General features: G+C 38.3%; 1 long non-coding RNA gene across 2 annotated transcripts; it reads right to left on the bottom strand.

Annotated features, from left to right (window-relative positions):
- Positions 1–4,255: 4,255 nt before the first annotated feature.
- On the bottom strand, positions 4,256–6,167 carry LOC105954298 (uncharacterized). Of its 2 annotated transcripts, none has more exons than XR_001172508.2 (4): positions 5,987–6,167; positions 5,337–5,493; positions 4,649–4,694; positions 4,256–4,580 (listed from the first exon to the last, which is right to left on the bottom strand). It is a non-coding gene; the product is annotated as an uncharacterized LOC105954298 (long non-coding RNA). The 2 variants fall into 2 exon arrangements; XR_016034959.1 differs by having other exon boundaries at positions 5,337–5,496; positions 5,987–6,150.
- Between the last annotated feature and the right edge of the window lie 9,723 nt (positions 6,168–15,890).

Here is a 15,890-nt window from a genome sequence, read left to right on the forward strand (position 1 = left end):
GATTAGGGAAATGTGTTTCCCTAAGTCGCACACGAACGGATTTATAATACCTAGAACGTTCGCACGGTTATTGAACTTTATAAGAGGTCTCGGTGAACCAATGCCTCTAGTTCAATCGGGACATGTGTTGCGAAAGGATCGTACTGTACGCTAACTACAGGCCCGGCCCATGGGTATTGCAGGGGAAACATTTGCTTTGGGCCCCCAACTAGGAAGGGGCACCCAAAAAAAAAAGTGTATGATATATATTGCAAAAATTAAATATTTGATATTCTCGTTTACATGATAGGCAGAAAAAAAAAGAATTGCTTCTTTAGTTTTGTGGGCCCAAAGCTCTAAAAGTCAAGCATCAATTAAAAAAGAATAGTACTATACTAGCAAACAACTTAAACAATTACAAAACTTATTCTTCTAACTTTTTCGGTGGTTGCGGCGGTTGCAGGGGAATTGCTTTCCCATTCTTCAAATTCTGCATACAAGGTTAATGTTCTTTAATTTGAGTATTTGACATATAATATACATATAATTTCTTGAATATAGGTCATTTTCATGCATCAAATTTTAACCAAAGCTAATAAATTATATTATATTCTAAGTATGATTTTTTTTCTTATTATAATATAGTACTGTGTTTTTGCTTCACCATATATCACTGCTTAATTTTATATGTATATAGTAGTTTCGTTTTTGTTAGTTTAATAAACACCTCTAATGTAAAAATATATTAATTATGAAAAATTCAATAATATTATCGAAGAAATGGACATTTTTTTCAAAACTTGCTTAGGGCCCCCAAATTCGTTGGACCGGCCCTGGCTAACTATATCATAAGGTTCTTGCAGGCACTTCACTTGTATCTAGGGAATCATGATGCGTAGTTGCTAGACGCCAATCTTGATTCGTTGGGCACCGATTTGATCGGGGATTAGGTAAAATGAGTTTTACTCTAATCGGGACTCTTGGGAGGAGTTCGTATAAGAACAATGTGTTGTTCGAATCACAAAGAGTTGTGAGCCCACGGCTAGCATACACCTTAACCATTGAGGGTCACACTTCTCGTGTAATATAGATCCTTGATAACAACAAGCATAGATTAATGTGTTAATCTTTGAACGATTGGATGTCGATATGATTGAATCCAAGATTCGTAATTGTTGATTGCGAATCGGAATAAACGTAGAGAAAGAGAGACATGCGGAATTCAGTGAACTTTCTAAATTGGGAAGTTTCCCGATTTAGCAAGTCCACTGAAGTGGAAGTTTCCAATTTTGGAAATTGGAAATTTCGAAGAGGCACTCGTATCGACGAGGACTTTGAGCTCGTCACAAATATAATTTTGTTATAATTTTGTGAACGATCGTTTATTAGAAACGAGGCCGACGAGGGAATGGGCTTAATACATCAGTGCGTCAAGCCCAATGACTTAAACCCACTGGGGTTAAAAAACCCTAAGTATAAATAGACCTCAAACAAGAGTTTGAGATCAGATTTGATGGACCAAAACACTAGCCGTCCAAGCCCTAGCCGCTCCTCCACTTCGGCCGTTGCTGCCCCGCCGATCACCGCCGGAAAACCGCCGGTTTTCTCCTCTCGTTTCCTTCGTTTTATTCTTGTTGTTTATCTGACTCGTTCACATCTAGTGCTGTAGTTCGAGTGGGTCGAAAATACGAGGTGAAACCTAATTGGAGAGGAGATGCTGCCCCGACGAATCCACGCACCGCAGCTTGTACGTGATTGGTTCCAGGTTTCGATTCGTCGAAATCTCACGCTACAAGAGGTAAATAAATCGAAACTTTCGTAAATTAATTCGAGCACGTTTGTATGAATTATAATTTACGAGTGTGAGTAATATGTGATTAGGTGTTTCGATTTTATTGTATGATGAACAAGCATGTTTCGTAATTTTCGGTTTTACGTGTTTTTCAATTAAATCGATAATTACCATATGTATGGCGGAAGCGTTAAGGTACGTTGACTATGTGATTAGTTTATGCATGTAATCGAAACTAGATCGATATAAAATTTTTAAATTCCGCTGCGTATACATGCACGATCCCCAACAGTGGTATCAGAGCCACGGGTTAATCGTTTATTTGTCAACGTGTTTATCGCTTTCGAAAGCATGCTTCGATTTGTTGAATTGTTGAATTATTGGTGTTATCGAATTGGGTGTTTTAATATTAATTAAATATTTTGAATATTTCAGAAAATATAAAAAAATTTAAACTCAATTTTTCTGCTGTTTTTCAGCTGACCGAACCGGTCCGGTCGGACCCGTCTGACCGGTCCGGTCAGCACACACAAAAAAAAAAAAATTGTTTGATTTTCTGATATTAATATTAAAAATTAATTGATTTTTAATTTTTGAAATTATTTATCAATTAAACCCAATTAGATAATTGATCCATTAATTTAATTTGAATTCAAAGAATAGTGTTGGATTAATTATTTAATTTAATCGTTAAATTAGTTTAATTAATGGAACACAAAGTAGATGGCAAATAATTAATGGACTTCATTCTTATTTGATTGATTTATGAATGAAGGGAGTCGGTTAATTATATTTGCAATTAATCGTATTTATTAATTAATTCATGAGATGAATAATTGTGATTAAGTACGATGATGATCGTATGTCTCTCTTTGGATCCATATGCGTTTCCACATACCTAGAGAACATAGTTGTAGGAATCACAAACGATCATAACCTAAAACTTCCGATGAGCTAATAAGATTTAATAAATAAAATCCCTCATTCTTAATCAAGAATAATTATCAAGCTACAAAGAAAAACCAAATTGTTGAATTTTTCTTTCCTTCTACCAACAATTAAATTATGTGTAGCCTCTCATAATAGTGTAGTAATCCGTGTTAGCGGGGAGTGCTATTGTGGGATAAGCTGTAATTTAATTGACATTAGATGGAGATATGGTCATAGATAAAATTATATTGGATTAATGTGGTCGGCTAGATTAACTAGGGATTGCATTAGTTTAATATAGTTGGATCTATGACATCTCATATTGGTAGGCTAGACTTGACACACGAAGATTTTGATATTCGCTAGATTAACTTAGGTCATTATCAAGTGTGATGTAAATCGATCTTTAGGGTCACATAGTGATATGATTGATAGTACTCTACCTTTAGGCCCCTTTTGGTTGGAGGGACGGGATAGGATGGGATTGGGGCTTCATATTGAAATTACACTGTATGGATTAGTAAAATATGGATGGTATCTCGGGTTGGGTTGGTTGGATACGGATATGTGGGATTTAATCCGAATGAGCCAAACTCATGAATGGTTGGGAGGATTGGGTGGGATAATTTGGTTAATTACATTACCACCCTTGTAAGGCTTTTTATTATGGACCCTATTATATTATGCACCTTAAAATATTGCTTGCTCACCCATTCTTTTCTCCTATTTTCCTGTAATTATAAAATCAGCCCTAAATTTTTCGGATAATTACATTTCCACCCCTACTAAGCCCTTTTTATTATTACAGTATACACCCGTCAACTTTTAAAATATTTCTTGTTGCACCCATTCATTCCTCCCATTTTCCTTTAATTATAAAAGCATCCCTAACATTTTTGGATAATTACATCCACCCCTTGCAAGCCCTTTTTATTATTATACTATACACCTCTCATTTTCCTTTAATTATAAAACCATCCCTAATATTTTTGGATAATAACATTACCACCCCTGATAAGCCTTTTTTATTATTATATTATACACCTGTCAATTTTTAAAATATTGCTTGCACCACCCATTTATTCCTCCCATTTTCCTTTAATTATAAAAGCATTCCTAACATTTTCGGATAATTATATTTCCACCCCTTGCACCTGTCAATTTGTTAAATATTGGTTGCACACCACCCATTCTTTCCTCCCATTTTCCTGTAATTATACAATTAGCCCTAACATTTTAGGATAATTACATTTCCACCCCTTGCAAGCCCTTTTTATTATTATATAATACACCAAGGCCCAAGCTATGATGAATTTGCTTTACTTCCAAAATAAACGTTTGTAGTTGTTTATGTTATGGGGTGACTTCATTCTTGCTTTTTTCTATTGTATTGTAATTTATAATTTGTGTTTATTATTGGAAAAATGAACATTAATATAACAATTAGATGTCATTATCTATATTTTCTATTTTCTACAAAATATGAAGCTAATAAAATTGAGCAAAAGCTCCAAAATAACATAATTTTTTGGAGGCCATGTTAGACATCCAAACTAACAGAAACTTCACAAAATACTTGTAGAAAATTTGCGTAATATAATCTGCCATATTACATAAAATTTATATTTGTGACAAACAAGTGGACTACTATAATGTCCACCACAAAATTAAATTAAAGAAGAAATAAAGTATCTTAAATATAAATAACGCCGCAAGATGGGGTCCGAATACGGAAAATTTCTTCGTCGCCTTGTAAGTGGATGGTAGTCTATCTATCCGAAGTAGCGACCTTCGAGGATCATTCAAACCATAACCCCCTTTTCTGTCTTTTCCATGTACAAGGCAAAACAAAAGCTTGGGAGCTGCAGATATCAGTCACCTACAATGATAATACAATTAAACGAGTAACCATGCGAAGACGAGAAGCAGACACTTAATTTCACTTACCTTCACAAGAACATCAATTTTGTCACATTAGTCATGCTCGGTGAACCTGAGTACATATGAACAAATGCAACACACGTGTCAGCATCCCTAAAGTGAGATATAAAGAGCTAAAGAATTCCCTATAGAGAATGACATCAACTGCAACTCTTGAAACAAATTAGGCATTATTTAAATCAAAAGTTCTATAATTCCTTCTTCTATAAATGAACTATTCACTTAGCATTGCAACTGTTTCTCTCCAATCTCCCACCGCCCACCCAAGAAAGCCTTAGTTTTCTCGCAAGCATGTTAACATCACTCAAGTCCATCTATCTCAACTGCCCTATTCAGCTCACTCTCCCTTAACCAGACCACCATGATGCTACTAATTTCACATGAATATTGATTACAAAAGTAAAGAGTTAACAATGAGCAATTATGAAAACTATATTAACAATAACAGAAGTGGATGCCATCTTAGATAACGAGAAAGTAAATATGATTCGGTAGGTAAGTGATTAAATACATATGGGCAATAATCTTCGATAGAAGTAACAAAAACCAATTCGTCAAATCGTAAACAAATAATATCATTAGTGACTCCATAATATGCACAAATGTTGTAACTCGATCCATTTTTCCTTGAAAAAAGGATCAAAAAAATATCAAAAGAGCCAAAGCTGACTCTGCTCTGTTATAAGTTAATTACCTTATAAATGATTGCACGTGTTTCCAAGTTTTGTGCCCACCGTTTTTCTTATTCTTCACACAAGCATGACATGTGAGAGTTCAGTCCAACACAGAAATATGGAAAATATTTTTGCAGCTAAATTTCTGAAATTATTCACCACCTGGAAAATGTCATGCTTCTCCACCACATAATTCCAAGAAAAGGCATCAAAAGTCAATAATAGATAACTTATGCAGTGTATTTTTAGTTAAATGATGCAAAATTATCACATATTTTAGTTGAATGATGCAACCTCACAAACAATCCAATATTATCCCACTGCAATTCCAGCTGAATAAAATCAAAAATTCCAAATTAATATCATGCTACTTCCATAAAAAGATGGGAATTTTTGGGGGAACTGTGGCATATTCTTTATGAGCTCGAAAGACCGTCTGCCCAACAAACACCGTAGTACAAATTATCACCAATTGTTGTTCAATGATGAAACCGCACATTTTACCCAATAATTCCAAACAAATAAATTGAGTCCAATTGGGGATCTGGTGGGTTAAATTTTTATTTAGTTAATAAATGGAGTCAACAATGACAACCATCCAAAGCATGCCATATCCAATGTACGAAGAGTGGAGAATATTAATGTGTCCAGTTATATTTGGAAAACTCACCTCACGGTGCCGCAAAGAAGTGCCTCCACGCCGCCGAAGCTGCCAATTTCAACGATAAACGGCAAAGAAGGAGAATTGGAAGTCGGCGATGACCAATGGCAATGACAGAGAAGAAACTAGGGCTTCGTTGAAGGAGATAATATGTATTTATACCTGGTACAATTGTAACTACAAATGTACTTTGAGGGCAATAGGGTAATAGCACTTCACGGTTTTAAGGGAAAAAAATCGGATTACCCGATCACACCTCCCACGGTGAGATCTGCTATCACGTAATTGGTGGATCCGAACCCGGGCCCAGGATCTATCCGGATCCAGCTATAGTGAACCAAATCAAAGATCCGCCCAGATAAGAAGATCAATCTGCCCGGATCAGCCCAACCAAAATGGGCCTTAGGCTTATGTAATTGGGATAGATTAACTACGGGTTACATTAGCGCTATTGGACCTAAAGCCCATTAAAGAAAAATAAGTTTTCTCGATTGTCTGCTAGAGGGTGGTGGAATTCGATAAAATTAGTGGGAGAACAATTAAAACATAAAAGTCCAAAATTTTAATTGTAACGATTATTACGAACTAAACTCTAATTATTGTCTTCTTAAAATTTTCTCAGCAACAATGTCCAAACATCCCCTTTCCTCTATCCTCGACCAAAACAAACGCACCGGTCCAAACTATTTGGATTGGCTTCGCAATCTGAAACTTGTGCTCCAAGTCGAGGAGCGTCTCTATGTGCTCAATGAACGTCCCCCCGCTGCTCTCCCTGCGACTGCTACTTCTGACGAGACTGCCACATTTGAGGCATGGAAGAAGGACGACCTCCATGCGAGGTGCTACATGCTAGCATCCATGGTGCCAGAGCTTGCGAGGAAGTATGAGTCTCACGTGCATGCTTATCATATCAAGCATCATCTTGAAAGCATGTACAGTGAGAATACTAGGGCATCGAGGTACTCAGCTACCAAGGAGTTGATCACCATGAGGCTGCGTGAAGGGGCTTCGGTCCACAAGCACGGTCTCAAGAAAATCACTCTCCTTGAGAAGTTGGTGAGCCTTGATGTCACCCTCCCTGCCGAGCTCTCGGTGGATTTGATCCTACTGTCCCTTCATAGTTCTTATGAATCGTTCATAGTGAACTTCAACATGAACAAGCTCGATCCACCATTGGATGAGTTGTTGAACATGTTGGTCAGCTATGAGTCCACGATCAAGAAGGAGAAATCTGTTCTCCTAGTTGCTCCTTCTGCGAAGAAAGGTTCTTTACAGAAGAAAAGGAAAGAAAGGAGTTTCGGCCCGAGCAAGAAACTTGAGAAGGGCGAGTCGAGCGGAGTGAAGAATGACAAGGTCACCAAGCAAGTTGATGACGCTTGCCATCATTGTGGAAAGAAAGGGCCATTGGCGACGCAACTGCAAGGCTTACCTCGATCAGAAACGTTCTGAAAAGGGTACGTATTTAATAGAAGTTAATTTGTCCATTAAATCTTCTTCTTGGGTATTGGATACTGGTTGTGGCTCACATCTTTGTAATGATTTGCAGCTCATGACAAGAAGTAGGAGTCTTAATGTGGGTGAGACCTACCTAAGAATGGGCAACGGAGCAAGGGTTGCTGCTGAAGCCATTGGGACGATTTATCTTTCTGTTTTGGATTTTAGTTTTTCCATTGTTTTGAACAATTGTTTATTTGTTCCGTCACTTATTCGAAACCTTATTTCTATTCCTGTTTTGGATAATGAAGGTTTTACTTTTGTTTTTGGAAATTCGATTTGCATTATACAAAAAGATCAAAATATGATTTGTAAGGGACAACTTATAAACAACTTATATGAACTAAATCCAAATGAAATACCAATTAACGTTATATCAGCAAAACGAAAAGATACAAGTCTTAACCCCGCACAACTTTGGCACGCTCGACTGGGTCACATTTCCTTGAGAAGGATGAACAAGTTTGTAAGTGAAGGAATGTTCTCCTTGGAGGACGTGAAATCACTTCAAACTTGTGTGTCCTGCCTTAAAGGAAAAATGACCAAGACTCCCTTCAAAGGGAAGATGGAACGAGCCGAGGGTCTTTTGGATTTGATCCATTCAGACGTGTGTGGTCCACTAAGCGTTAGTGCTAGGGGTGGTTTTAACTACTTCGTTACCTTTATCGATGATTATTCTAGGTATGGTTTCGTGTACTTAATGAAGTACAAGTCTGAAACTTTCGAAAAGTTCAAAGATTTTAGACACCAAGTAGAAAACCAACTTGGTAGACGTATTAAGAAACTACGATCCGATCGTGGTGGCGAATACTTAAGTACTGAGTTGTTAGACTATCTTAAAGAGAATGGGATTCTGTCTCAATGGACTCCTCCTGGAACTCCTGAACTTAATGGAGTTTCTGAACGTCGGAATCGAACACTGTTAGACATGGTTCGATCTATGATGGGGTTCACCGAGCTACCGGCATACCTGTCGGGTCATGCACTCCTAACTGCCGTGTATTTGCTGAATAGGGTTAATACCAAAGCAGTTAACTCCACACCTTATGAACTTTGGCACTCCAAGAAACCCACGTTTAAACATATTAGGATATGGGGTTGTCCCGGTTACGTGAAGCGGCTAGAGGGAGATAAGTTGGATAGAAAATCCGACCTATGCTATTTTGTGGGGTATCCCGAGGATTCCATGGGATACGAATTCTACTATGTTTCCGAGGCAAAGGTGTTCGTCTCGAGAAATGCCGTGTTCCTTGAGAAGGAATTTCTATCGGATAGAAAGGGCAGTGTAGTTGATCTCGAAGAAGTTCGAGAACCACAATCTGAAGTTCAAGCACAACAATCAGATAATGAACCAATTCAACAAACCACTAATATACCTCCTGAACCGTTGATGCGTAGATCCGAAAGAGTTCGGAGAGCGTCCGATAGGTTATTCCTCGTTGATGAAGTTGACCAAGGATGTGATCCTAGAACTTTCAACGAAGCTGTATCGGATACAGACAAGGGACATTGGCTTAATGCCATGAAATCCGAAATGGACTCTATGTACTCCAACAAGGTATGGACCTTGGTAGATCCACCCGAGGGAATCGTTCCCATAGGCTGCAAGTGTATCAATAAGAAGAAAATTGGAGTAGATGGAAAGGTATCGACCTACAAGGCCGCACGGTTATTGAACTTTATAAGAGGTCTCGGTGAACCAATGCCTCTAGTTCAATCGGGACATGTGCTGCGAAAGGATCGTACTGTACGCTAACTACAGGCCCGGCCCATGGGTATTGCAGGGGAAACATTTGCTTTGGGCCCCCAACTAGGAAGGGGCACCCAAAAAAAAAAAGTGTATGATATATATTGCAAAAATTAAATATTTGATATTCTCGTTTACATGATAGGCAGAAAAAAAAAGAATTGCTTCTTTAGTTTTGTGGGCCCAAAGCTCTAAAAGTCAAGCATCAATTAAAAAAGAATAGTACTATACTAGCAAACAACTTAAACAATTACAAAACTTATTCTTCTAACTTTTTCGGTGGTTGCGGCGGTTGCAGGGGAATTGCTTTCCCATTCTTCAAATTCTGCATACAAGGTTTGTGTTCTTTAATTTGAGTATTTGACATATAATATACATATAATTTCTTGAATATAGGTCATTTTCATGCATCAAATTTTAACCAAAGCTAATAAATTATATTATATTCTAAGTATGATTTTTTTTCTTATTATAATATAGTACTGTGTTTTTGCTTCACCATATATCACTGCTTAATTTTATATGTATATAGTAGTTTCGTTTTTGTTAGTTTAATAAACACCTCTAATGTAAAAATATATTAATTATGAAAAAGTTCAATAATATTATCGAAGAAATGGACATTTTTTTCAAAACTTGCTTAGGGCCCCCAAATTCGTTGGACCGGCCCTGGCTAACTATATCATAAGGTTCTTGCAGGCACTTCACTTGTATCTAGGGAATCATGATGCGTAGTTGCTAGACGCCAATCTTGATTCGTTGGGCACCGATTTGATCGGGGATTAGGTAAAATGAGTTTTACTCTAATCGGGACTCTTGGGAGGAGTTCGTATAAGAACAATGTGTTGTTCGAATCACAAAGAGTTGTGAGCCCACGGCTAGCATACACCTTAACCATTGAGGATCACACTTCTCGTGTAATATAGATCCTTGATAACAACAAGCATAGATTAATGTGTTAATCTTTGAACGATTGGATGTCGATATGATTGAATCCAAGATTCGTAATTGTTGATTGCGAATCGGAATAAACGTAGAGAAAGAGAGACATGCGGAATTCAGTGAACTTTCTAAATTGGGAAGTTTCCCGATTTAGCAAGTCCACTGAAGTGGAAGTTTCCAATTTTGGAAATTGGAAATTTCGAAGAGGCACTCGTATCGACGAGGACTTTGAGCTCGTCACAAATATAATTTTGTTATAATTTTGTGAACGATCGTTTATTAGAAACGAGGCCGACGAGGGAATGGGCTTAATACATCAGTGCGTCAAGCCCAATGACTTAAACCCACTAGGGTTAAAAAACCCTAAGTATAAATAAACCTCAAACAAGAGTTTGAGATCAGATTTGATGGACCAAAACCCTAGCCGTCCAAGCCCTAGCCGCTCCTCCACTTCGGCCGTTGCTGCCCCGCCGATCACCGCCGGAAAACCGCCGGTTTTCTCCTCTCGTTTCCTTCATTTTATTCTTGTTGTTTATCTGACTCGTTCACATCTAGTGCTGTAGTTCGAGTGGGTCGAAAATACGAGGTGAAACCTAATTGGAGAGGAGATGCTGCCCCGACGAATCCACGCACCGCCGGTGCACCGCCGCTACGCAATCCACGCACCGCCGCTGCTGCTGCCACGCGCCGCCGTTGCTGCTGCCTCACACCGCCGTTCGTCGCTTGCTGGATCAGCTTGTTCCAGCCGTGAGTTGCAGCCCCGAGGATTGATAATTTGCAGCTTGTACGTGATTGGTTCTAGGTTTCGATTCGTCGAAATCTCACGCTACAAGAGGTAAATAAATCGAAACTTTCGTAAATTAATTCGAGCACGTTTGTATGAATTATAATTTACGAGTGTGAGTAATATGTGATTACGTGTTTCGATTTTATTGTATGATGAACAAGCATGTTTCGTAATTTTCGGTTTTACGTGTTTTTCAATTAAATCGATAATTACCATATGTATGGCGGAAGCGTTAAGGTACGTTGACTATGTGATTAGTTTATGCATGTAATCGAAACTACATCGATATAAAATTTTTAAATTCCGCTGCGTATACATGCACGATCCCCAACAGTGGTATCAGAGCCACGGGTTAATCGTTTATTTGTCAACGTGTTTATCGCTTTCGAAAGCATGCTTCGATTTGTTGAATTGTTGAATTATTGGTGTTATCGAATTGGGTGTTTTAATATTAATTAAATATTTTGAATATTTCAGAAAATATAAAAAAATTTAAACTCAATTTTTCTGCTGTTTTTCAGCTGACCGAACCGGTCCGGTCGGACCCGTCTGACCGGTCCGGTCAGCACACACAAAAAAAAAAAATTGTTTGATTTTCTGATATTAATATTAAAAATTAATTGATTTTTAATTTTTGAAATTATTTATCAATTAAACCCAATTAGATAATTGATCCATTAATTTAATTTGAATTCAAAGAATAGTGTTGGATTAATTATTTAATTTAATCGTTAAATTAGTTTAATTAATGGAACACAAAGTAGATGGCAAATAATTAATGGACTTCATTCTTATTTGATTGATTTATGAATGAAGGGAGTCCGTTAATTATATTTGCAATTAATCGTATTTATTAATTAATTCATGAGATGAATAATTGTGATTAAGTACGATGATGATCGTATGTCTCTCTTTGGATCCATATGCGTTTCCACATACCTAGAGAACATAGTTGTAGGAATCACAAACGATCATAACCTAAAACTTCCGATGAGCTAATAAGATTTAATAAATAAAATCCCTCATTCTTAATCAAGAATAATTATCAAGCTACAAAGAAAAACCAAATTGTTGAATTTTTCTTTCCTTCTACCAACAATTAAATTATGTGTAGCCTCTCATAATAGTGTAGTAAGCCGTGTTAGCGGGGAGTGCTATTGTGGGATAAGCTGTAATTTAATTGACATTAGATGGAGATATGGTCATAGATAAAATTATATTGGATTAATGTGGTCGGCTAGATTAACAAGGGATTGCATTAGTTTAATATAGTTGGATCTATGACATCTCATATTGGTAGGCTAGACTTGACACACGAAGATTTTGATATTCGCTAGATTAACTTAGGTCATTATCAAGTGTGATGTAAATCGATCTTTAGGGTCACATAGTGATATGATTGATAGTACTCTACCTTTAGGCTTATGTAATCGGGATAGATTAACTACGGGTTACATTAGCGCTATTGGACCTAAAGCCCATTAAAGAAAAATAAGTTTTCTCGATTGTCTGCTAGAGGGTGGTGGAATTCGATAAAATTAGTAGGAGAACAATTAAAACATAAAAGTCCAAAATTTTAATTGTAACGATTATTACGAACTAAACTCTAATTATTGTCTTCTTAAAATTTTCTCAGCAACAATGTCCAAACATCCCCTTTCCTCTATCCTCGACCAAAACAAACGCACCGGTCCAAACTATTTGGATTGGCTTCGCAATCTGAAACTTGTGCTCCAAGTCGAGGAGCGTCTCTATGTGCTCAATGAACGTCCCCCCGCTGCTCTCCCTGCGACTGCTACTTCTGACCAGACTGCCACTTTTGAGGCATGGAAGAAGGACGACCTCCATGCGAGGTGCTACATGCTAGCATCCATGGTGCCAGAGCTTGCGAGGAAGTATGAGTCTCACGTGCATGCTTATCATATCAAGCATCATCTTGAAAGCATGTACAGTGAGAATACTAGGGCATCGAGGTACTCAGCTACCAAGGAGTTGATCACCATGAGGCTGCGTGAAGGGGCTTTGGTCCACAAGCACGGTCTCAAGATGATCACTCTCCTTGAGAAGTTGGTGAGCCTTGATGTCACCCTCCCTGCCGAGCTCTCGGTGGATTTGATCCTACTGTCCCTTCATAGTTCTTATGAATCGTTCATAGTGAACTTCAACATGAACAAGCTCGATCCACCATTGGATGAGTTGTTGAACATGTTGGTCAGCTATGAGTCCACGATCAAGAAATCTGTTCTCCTAGTTGCTCCTTCTGCGAAGAAAGGTTCTTTACAGAAGAAAAGGAAAGAAAGGAGTTTCGGCCCGAGCAAGAAACTTGAGAAGGGCGAGTCGAGCGGAGTGAAGAATGACAAGGTCACCAAGCAAGTTGATGACGCTTTCCATCATTGTGGAAAGAAGGGCCATTGGCGACGCAACTGCAAGGCTTACCTCGATCAGAAACGTTCTGAAAAGGGTACGTATTTAATAGAAGTTAATTTGTCCGTTAAATCTTCTTCTTGGGTATTGGATACTGGTTGTGGCTCACATCTTTGTAATGATTTGCAGCTCATGACAAGAAGTAGGAGGCTTAATGTGGGTGAGACCTACCTAAGAATGGGCAACGGAGCAAGGGTTGCTGCTGAAGCCATTGGGACGATTTATCTTTCTGTTTTGGATTTTAGTTTTTCCAATGTTTTGAACAATTGTTTATTTGTTCTGTCACTTATTCGAAACCTTATTTCTATTCCGGTTTTGGATAATGAAGGTTTTACTTTTGTTTTTGGAAATTCGATTTGCATTATACAAAAAGATCAAAATATGATTTGTAAGGGACAACTTATAAACAACTTATATGAACTAAATCCAAATGAAATACCAATTAACGTTATATCAGCAAAACGAAAAGATACAAGTCTTAACCCCGCACAACTTTGGCACGCTCGACTGGGTCACATTTCCTTGAGAAGGATGAACAAGTTTGTAAGTGAAGGAATGTTCTCCTTGGAGGACGTGAAATCACTTCAATTTTGTGTGTCCTGCCTTAAAGGAAAAATGACCAAGACTCCCTTCAAAGGGAAGATGGAACGAGCCGAGGGTCTTTTGGATTTGATCCATTCAGACGTGTGTGGTCCACTAAGCGTTAGTGCTAGGGGTGGTTTTAACTACTTCGTTACCTTTACCGATGATTATTCTAGGTATGGTTTCGTGTACTTAATGATGTACAAGTCTGAAACTTTCGAAAAGTTCAAAGATTTTAGACACCAAGTAGAAAACCAACTCGGTAGACGTATTAAGAAACTACGATCCGATCGTGGTGGCGAATACTTAAGTACTGAGTTTTTAGACTATCTTAAAGAGAATGGGATTCTATCTCAATGGACTCCTCCTGGAACTCCTGAACTTAATGGAGTTTCCGAACGTCGGAATCGAACACTGTTAGACATGGTTCGATCTATGATGAGGTTCACCGAGCTACCGGCATACCTGTGGGGTCATGCACTCCTAACTGCCGTGTATTTGCTGAATAGGGTTAATACCAAAGCAGTTAACTCCACACCTTATGAACTTTGGCACTCCAAGAAACCCACGTTTAAACATATTAGGATATGGGGTTGTCCCGGTTACGTGAAGCGGCTAGTGGGAGATAAGTTGGATAGAAAATCCGACCTATGCTATTTTGTGGGGTATCCCGAGGATTCCATGGGATACGAATTCTACTATGTTTCCTAGGCAAAGGTGTTCGTCTCGAGAAATGCCGTGTTCCTTGAGAAGGAATTTCTATCGGATAGAAAGGGCAGTGTAGTTGATCTCGAAGAAGTTCGAGAACCACAATCTGAAGTTCAAGCACAACAATCAGATAATGAACCAATTCAACAAACCACTAATATACCTCCTTAACCGTTGCTGCGTAGATCCGAAAGAGTTCGGAAAGCGCCCGATAGGTTATTCCTCGTTGATGAAGTTGACCAAGGATGTGATCCTAGAACTTTCTGTTAGAGTAGGTGACCAACAAGCCAACTTGTGGCTGTGGTCTTTCGTATTTATTATGGTAATAAACGAACCTTTATTCGTATTAATGATAAAACACCTTGGCATTCTATATCTTTGTCCCTTTGTCACAAGCATAGATATAGTCCTTTCAGTTATTACAAGTACTAGTAATTGATCGTTAGGATCGTGAGATATTTACTTAAGTATTATAACTGTTAAACGTGTTCCTAGTCGAAGGGTTACGCCACTAATGAGGATATCGACCTTTCCCATTAAGACTAGCACTTAGTGTATGTGTACTGCATCTCATCAGTAAACGGTATTGTGATATCGGCATGCATAAGTGGGTGCTCGTAAGTTGACGAGTTCACTGAACTCCCTCACCCTAGAAATCTCTAAGTGGTTCCCGATAATCGAGTAGATATATCTATGGTATAGTTGTACACCATTAGTCCTTATGACCTAGACATCACCGTGACTTCACTAGAGGACCAGCTGTATCGTGACCTGTCTCTGAGTTCCATTGAGGACCATCCCAAGGGCCAGTGTTCGTGCAGTCCGAAATCTAGTGGGAGGTCTGTGCATTGTAGTCGGGGATTCGATCGCTAGAAAAGTCTTGGATGTCTTGTGTGTTCTGAAAGTTTGTAACCATTCTAAGTCTCTGGCCAGAGCTGACTAAGTGATGATTAGAGAATTCGATTCTCTAAGTCATGCACGTAAGGATTACAACACTTAGAACGATCGCACCGTCATTGAACAAATAAAGAGGTCTCGATGAACCAATGCCTCTAGTTCAATCGGGACATATGAATCGAAGGGACCGTACTGTACGTTAACTATATCTGAAGGTTCTTGCAGGCACTTCATTTGTATCTAGGGAATCATGACGCGTAGTTGCTAGACGCCAATCTTGATTCGTTGGGTGATTAAGTGAAACGAATTTCATCTTAATCGTAACTCTAAGG

Source organism: Erythranthe guttata, chromosome 12 (genome assembly GCF_056151865.1).
Source record: "Erythranthe guttata isolate IM_541 chromosome 12, IM_541, whole genome shotgun sequence".
NCBI lineage: Eukaryota > Viridiplantae > Streptophyta > Magnoliopsida > Lamiales > Phrymaceae > Erythranthe > Erythranthe guttata.